General features: G+C 34.1%; 1 non-coding gene across 1 annotated transcript; it reads left to right on the top strand.

Annotated features, from left to right (window-relative positions):
• The first annotated feature begins 6,772 nt into the window (after window positions 1-6,772).
• On the top strand, window positions 6,773-6,843 carry TRNAG-CCC (transfer RNA glycine (anticodon CCC)). The gene has a single exon. It is a non-coding gene; the product is annotated as a tRNA-Gly (tRNA).
• Window positions 6,844-7,333: the final 490 nt, after the last annotated feature.

Below are 7,333 nucleotides of genomic sequence, written 5' to 3'. Positions count from 1 at the left end.
ATTCATTTTGTGTGTATTTCTATTAGGAATGAGTTAAAGCATTCTGAATTTATTTGGACCTAATACTGTATGAAGTTAAAAGAAACAGAAGAGAAGATTATAAAGGATGAAAAACACCTTGAGGAGTTAGTGAAGCAAAAAGCAGAAATCCAGGAAGATGTAAAATGTTGGAACAGCAAAGTGAGTCTTGAATATTTATAAACAAGCAAGTAAATGAGTATCTGTTATTGAAAAGTACATGAATGCCTAAATATTTTGCATGTTTAAGAGTTAAGATCCTCTGTATAAGTAAAAATAAAAATATGAATTTTAAAATTAGAGGTGGTAGATTCAGTAGAGATATCTTGTTCATTATTTTGCTTTAGTATTATTTTTCTGCTTTAATTATTAAAAATCATAGGCATTTTACAGTTTTGTAAGTTACCTACATATTTTTTGTTTCAGGGCAGATATCTGCCTTATATTTCTTATCTTCTTAAGCCATCTGGAATGATGTGTGCATGTATTGGGACAGCATAACTGTCCTCTGAAGTTAGCAGATTTTTTAATCTGAGATGGCATGTGATACACTTTTACTTCATGCATAATTTTGTTCTATTGTATTTACAATTTTCCCCTTTTTCTGCTATATTTCCTATAATTAATTTTTAAATCTTGTACTTTATAGTCTAAAATCTGAACTGGAGTTCCTCATAGAGCCTGACTATGAGATGTCAGTTAATTGACACCTCCTGTTGAGCCAGTAGAAAATGCCTAGAAAATGTAGATGCTCACAACAGAATTTGGGTGCACATATATTTATATATATGTGTGTGTGTATGTGTATATATACACACGCACGCGCACACACACACACACACATATATATACACATATGTATGTGTGTGTGTACATATATATGTGTGTGCGTGTGTGTGTATACCAGTGCAAATAAATATAAAATTCATTCTCTTGTACGTGCTAAGCACCATTGTGGGTTGTCCATCTTGATAAACAAGTCCTGCTAATGATCAAGTGGAATCCAGAATATTCAATATGGAGGATTTCTGAGAAGCTGAATGTACCAAGCAGGCCCAGAATTTAACAAAAAATCCCCAAAGCACCCCCCCACCCCGCAAAAAAAAGCAAAGATACAGTGATATTACAACTACCAGTGGGCATGTTCTTGCCTTTTTTTTTTTAGCTGTGTATTACTGTTTTTTTTCTATTAGTGGTGCCGGCAAATGCTGCCAACAGATATTGAGGACACAACTATATTCAAATAGAACCAATACTTATTAACAAGCCTTTTTTGTCTTTTTTTTTTTTTTTTCTACATATTTTTCCATCTGTGATTGATGACCAGATATACTCCAGCAGGTACCACCTGGTCATTAAGACCAAGACAATACAAAAACAGATAAGTACAACAGGGATAATGTGGAGCATGGAACTGCTCCATTAGGTGACCACCTAAAGGTGTGCCAAATTAAGTGTAGCAAAAATCTGATTTGTTATTGCAAATTTCCTTCAAAAGCAAAGTTACTCTTCTGATCATCATAAAAATATTTCAGAGGTAATTGAGTTATTTTAGGAATTAGGAAAATATTGGGTTTGTATTCAGTTTCTTCACTGAGGTATGAATCAGACCCAAATTAGAATGTGACAATTGTCACATACACCAATAAGTCTGAAGACAGAAGAAGTGATGTGAATGAATGTTTTTCAGCATTGTTTCTCATAGATATTCTTTCTGAGTTAATTCATGCTGATTTTAAATGTTATATGTGATCTATTAGGAGTGTTACAACTTTTGACATAGTCAGGACAATTGTGAGTTTTCTTTTTATCATGATGCTCAGATTTACATTACAAAAGGTATCTGTATTGGATTAAACCTATTTTATGTATCTACCTGGGCTTTGTTTCTGAAAGATTAGAAGAAACCCTTCTTTTAAAATTGTTCTCATACTTAATTCTTATTCTTTTGTTTTCATTAATTACCTGCACAGTGTGACATTATTTCAAGTAACTCCTGTCAAAATGTTTGCTCTAAAAGCATTGAAAGAGTGAAAAACATTTCTGAATAATGTTTTTCCTATGTACTAACAATTTAAAAACTAGGACATTTTGCTCATACTTAATCAATTGGTTTGGATTTTTTTCCCCCTATATATATAGCCAACTCTTTGTCTTTCTCGGAGTTCACTGAACTATATTTAGAATCACAGAATGGTTTGGATTGGAAGGGACCTTAAAGATCATCTATTTCCAGCCCCTTGCTAAGGTCAGGGACTCTTCCCACTAGTCCAGGTTCCCCAAAGCTCCATCCAGCCTGGCCCTGACCATTTTCAGGATTGGGACATTATATTTCTCAGAGTATTTTACATATTGGGAGGATTACCAATTTTGGTTTTAATCTCCTCTTTCTAGGTTAGTAAAGGTGCTTCATTGCAGATCGTGCTTTACAATCCATAATCATTCAGGTTAGGACTTTCCATGCCCAACCATGGAAGGTACAGCCATCCATGGACAATTGATACAACCCTAGAGAAGTACAGCAGAGCTGTAGCAGATAACAAGTCCCTCCTTAGCTGCTGGGACATAGTCACAAAGGTTCTTATGTAAATCTGTTCTTCATGAGATGCTTGAGATACCAGTAGGAAATTGCATGCCATTTAAAGTACCTGTATCCTAATTCTGTCCTGATTTTCTCACATGTATTATTCTCTAAGATTTTTATTATGAACCTTGATGCTACTAGATCAACCAATATGTTCGTTGCCTGCCATTTTCCAGTTGGACTTTCATCAATATGTGAATTGTATAGGATGTGGAGTTGTTTCAACTTTTGCAGAGGAAGGAGAGGGAAGGAAACAAAGTTTATTAGGCTTCACTTGAACAGTTATGCCTTTTTCCACCTAAAACCACTTTATATTTTTTCCTTATCCTCTAGATGGTTGCTTCCCTAACATCCTCATTTTTCCTTAAGCTCTAGTGATTGATCCATCATTGATTTGGGCAGAGAAATTATGGATTCTCCATCCATGAGAGTATTCAAGGCCCGGCTGGATGGGGCCCTGAGCCACCTGATCTAGTGCTAGGATCCCTTTCTGTGGCCAAGGGATTTGGAACCAGGTGATCTTCAGGGTTCCTCCCAACCCAAACCATTCTGTGACTCTATGAATTGAATGAAGAGAGGTATTGAGATATTAAGGAAAATCTTAAGGTTGAGAAAAATTTGAGGTATTCTGCCTAGTTATACCACATATGTCATATGTGAATTAGCAGGCAGTGATTGTGCTCTCACTGAGACTGTGAAGCCTAAAGATTCTGCAAGGATATCCTGCAAGGGCAATGCACAAATACACACAATAGCATAAAACATCCCTAATTTCTCTTTAATAGTCTTCCTTTTTTTTTTTTTAATTAAAATATTTTTTATTATCACAAAGAAACATGAGAAATTTGTATTTCTTGCTTTACAAAATACTTTTTTGTATAGAATATTTGGATAACAATAGCAGCCTAAGGAGATGAGAGAGTGTAGAATTATCAGATGCTGCTTCTTAAATGATAAAACCTGTGGAAGAATCAGTACCTTCTTTCCTTTTTTTAATGTAAATTAATTAAAAATACTTGCATACTTATGTCTACTGTGTTGGCCTGAAATAATTTCAGCTTATTTTAAGTTGTCTTAATGGTTTAATGTTCATTAGAAATCCATCAAGAAAGCAATCTACTGGCCATAAATCAAAGGATTCCAAATATTAATGAAGCATTGGGGAGTTTGAAATATAAAAATTAGGAACATGAGGGTAAAAATAGAGGGTTTGTGCAAAAAATAAGAAACAGGTTATGCCAGCAATATAAATATAGGAAGAAAACTAATTTTTTTCACTTGTAGCATGCCTACAAAATGAACCTTACTATTATTGTAAGTCTGTCTGTAAAATCACATTTCAACAATTTCAAAGTGTTTCAGGCTGAAACTTATCAGCTAACTTTTTGATTTTACTTGAAATAAAAAAAAGCTAAAATTATGCAAAAAGAAAATACATACCTTGAAAATGAGGAAGATTCTGAAATGGTGTTTTTGCTAACAGAAACCTCAGTCCCCAAAACATTTTGGTAAAAGCTTTTATAATTTTTTTTTTTTTCATTTGTGATGGTTATAAACATAGAATTTGAAATACTATTTTTCTCTATTTCTGTGAATTCTTTTAAGATATGCACATATATTTTGTAGCTCTTCAGTTTATTGATTATAAATATCTATACTTTAAAAAATTCTGTACATAATATTCGCAGTGCAGAAAAAAAAGCACATGTGTTTAGTTCCTTCTTCTTTTGAGCTCTGATTGTATGCTGGCTTTATTTATCAGACAGGTTATTGTCTTTATCCCCCCAGAAACTTTGGATTTTATTGTTGCAACAAAATCATCTGAAAAAAAGTTCTTGAAAATAATTACATTCTTAAAGTTTTTTTAGAAATTGATGACTGAGTTAAATAAATACATCCTGTCAGCATGAAAACATTCCTTACTAGATGCCAAAAAAGCCATATAAGAGGTGTGGGAAAAGAGAGGGGATCAAAAGATGAAACAAAGGAGGAGTTGTGTCCAGAGTCCTTATTAATGGCTCAAGTCAGAGCTCATGCCTTAACACACCAATGTAAATCAATGATGGGACACAAATGAGTAATAAACCAGGCTTCATTAGTTCTGATGTTGATGGAACTACTTATTGGGATTATTAGAATATTTTGAAATTAGTGTCAGCTTTCCAAATTTATTATTTTCAATTTAATAGATATCTTTATTGATTGACAGAATTTTTATTTAATTGTATCTGTAATAATGGGGAGAGATCTTACCTGTTTTGGAAGTATTAACTGATAAGCTAAAAGAGGAAACTCAGGCTTGTAAGAATTTGTAGAGACAAATAGAGAGAACAGGATTGAGAGGTGAGTTGTCAGAAAGCAGATTTGAGAAGCACTGAGACCACGTTGTACACTAAAACTTTACAGAGATCATAGAAAAACTGGGGACATTCACAAGAGAAATCCTTAGAGTATTGTCTATGTCACATATAATTGGTATTGCTGTGTGTGTGTCCTGGTCATTGTCCTTCCACATGTTTGGGAATTCAGGAAGTGCATGTGAAAGTTCAGATTCAAGTCCCAGAGAATGAAAAATTCTGAAAAGTTCCCAGTAATGAGGAATTCCAGGAGCTCTATATATGTCTTCAAAGGATGATCTGAAACCATCCTTTGAGAAGGAAATATCTCTTCAGATAGTCTGTGCCATTTAATCTAGTCACAGGAAATAATGAGTGTAGGCTAAATGTAGTATTCAGTTCAGAAGAAATGCTTTCTACATCTTGCTTTAGTGTAAAAACAGGATTTTGCTTCTAATACAATCCCAGATTTCTGTTTATTACTTTCTTATGACAAAGTTAACTCTTACATGGACTTTCTGGAATGCTGTTTTATTGCACCCCTCCAATTTCTCAATTTTACTTTAAAAACCACCAACCTGGCATCTGACATATTTGATCTTTAGGAAGAAACCAATTGCTAATCTCTCCTAAAAGGTAAAAGTTATGTCCATTTGTTCTATGTGTTACTGAGTGCAAGGGCAAAGAAAGAGAGTTTTTTGTAGGTCTGTTCATTTGAAAGTCTCCTTTTATCTTTTCTGAAGTTATTTACTGAATAAGAAATTTGTTTTAAACAAAGGTTGTAAATAAATATGGTTGAGGAGTTGCCATTCAATGCTATGAGAGAGGCAGAATATTTGGTTTTGCTCAGTAACCTTTAAATTTTTGGTCTTCCACTAATTACTTCCTTTGTGTTACCTTTCCTTCAAATTATGTTAGATATCTTGAATAAAAGGAGCTGAGGAAAAGCAGTGCGTTTCACCTGATATTAACTCAATTTCCATGAAGACTGAATACATCTTACAGGTATTATTTGACCAGGAAATCTCAGGTATTCATGCTATGTACAGATGCTAAATGCATGAAATATTTGGAAAATATTCTAATTAATTAATTAATTAAAATTAATAATAAATAAATTCATTTCAAAAATTAAACACTTAGTATTGCTTCCCAAATGGGGCAGAGTTCCTGAGTAAGCTGCAGAAGCTGTGATAAAAGTTTCAGCACCTGTACATGAAGTGGATCGTGGAACACATCGCACCAAAGAACTTCTTTCAGCTGCAGTCCACTTGGTTTTCTGCCTGGAATATTTATGTTTTTCTTGCATCCTGAAGTGCTTTGGCTTCCAGAGTCATGGGTAGCCATGTATTCATGAAAAAAATTTTGCTCCACATGAAAGGTATTGGCAGTCAGAATGGAACAATTATTGTTTGGTTCCTTTCATTTTTTTCCAGCTTCAGCACACATCTGCTTACTCTGCACTGTTGAGACAAATTACTGTCTTGGCTTTACTGTTTTGAAATTTAAGTCTTTTTATAACCATAGACATTTTGGAAGGAAACTGTGAAGCTGTTTAGCTTTGCCTTCACCAAAAGAAGATTGACTATTTATATATATTGTGAGAAACAAACAGAAGACATTTTTAGGCTTTTCCATGCTTAATCTTTCAAAACTTCCCTAGGAAAAGGGAGTAGTTAATTGCCCAGTGACCTCTTATCAGTATTTTAGGGTATATGTTATGTTGTTCAAGTAATGTTTTTCAGGTAGAAAAGTCTTTTTCCTGCATAGTCGTTATTATGACCTGCCTCTGATTAGAGTGAAATAACACTGAATAAGAAAATATTGCAGGGAAGCACCAGTGGTGTAGTGGTATCATGCAAGGTTCCCATTCTTGTGACCTGGGTTCAATTCCCAGCTGGTGCATGAAAATTCCCAGCTCCCAGCCTGTGCAGTGCTGATACCACAGGTTTATTTTGTGTGTTTTGTTGCTTGAATTTTGGGCAGGGCAACTGAGTTGCTGTGGGCTCTTTCTGTACAATGCAACGGTGTAGAGTGGTATTTTTGATTGCTTCTGTTAAAGAGTTCACTTCTACTTAAAGTTTGCTTTTATGCAAATAAATTGTTTTATGTGAACTAAGGATTCTGGAAATCATAACTTGTAATTTGAACTTATCAACCATATAACTAACATACCTCTGCACTGGTATGAAATATTCTATACGCAGCCATTCATCATAAAAGAGATGAACTGAGAGTCTTTGACCAATTTAACACTTTCAGATATAAGGGCTGTCCTTGACACTTTCTTCTCATCCAAAATTGATAGTTTTATATTATATTTGGGAAGAGGGGCCAAAAAAAGCTGTTTAGTATTCAAATATCATCTCATCTCACAAGAGCCGTCCATTCCAAT

Source organism: Zonotrichia leucophrys, chromosome 2 (genome assembly GCF_028769735.1).
Source record: "Zonotrichia leucophrys gambelii isolate GWCS_2022_RI chromosome 2, RI_Zleu_2.0, whole genome shotgun sequence".
Lineage (NCBI taxonomy): Eukaryota > Metazoa > Chordata > Aves > Passeriformes > Passerellidae > Zonotrichia > Zonotrichia leucophrys.
Note: the sequence above shows the minus strand (reverse complement) of the source record. Positions and strands in the feature narration are given on the sequence as shown.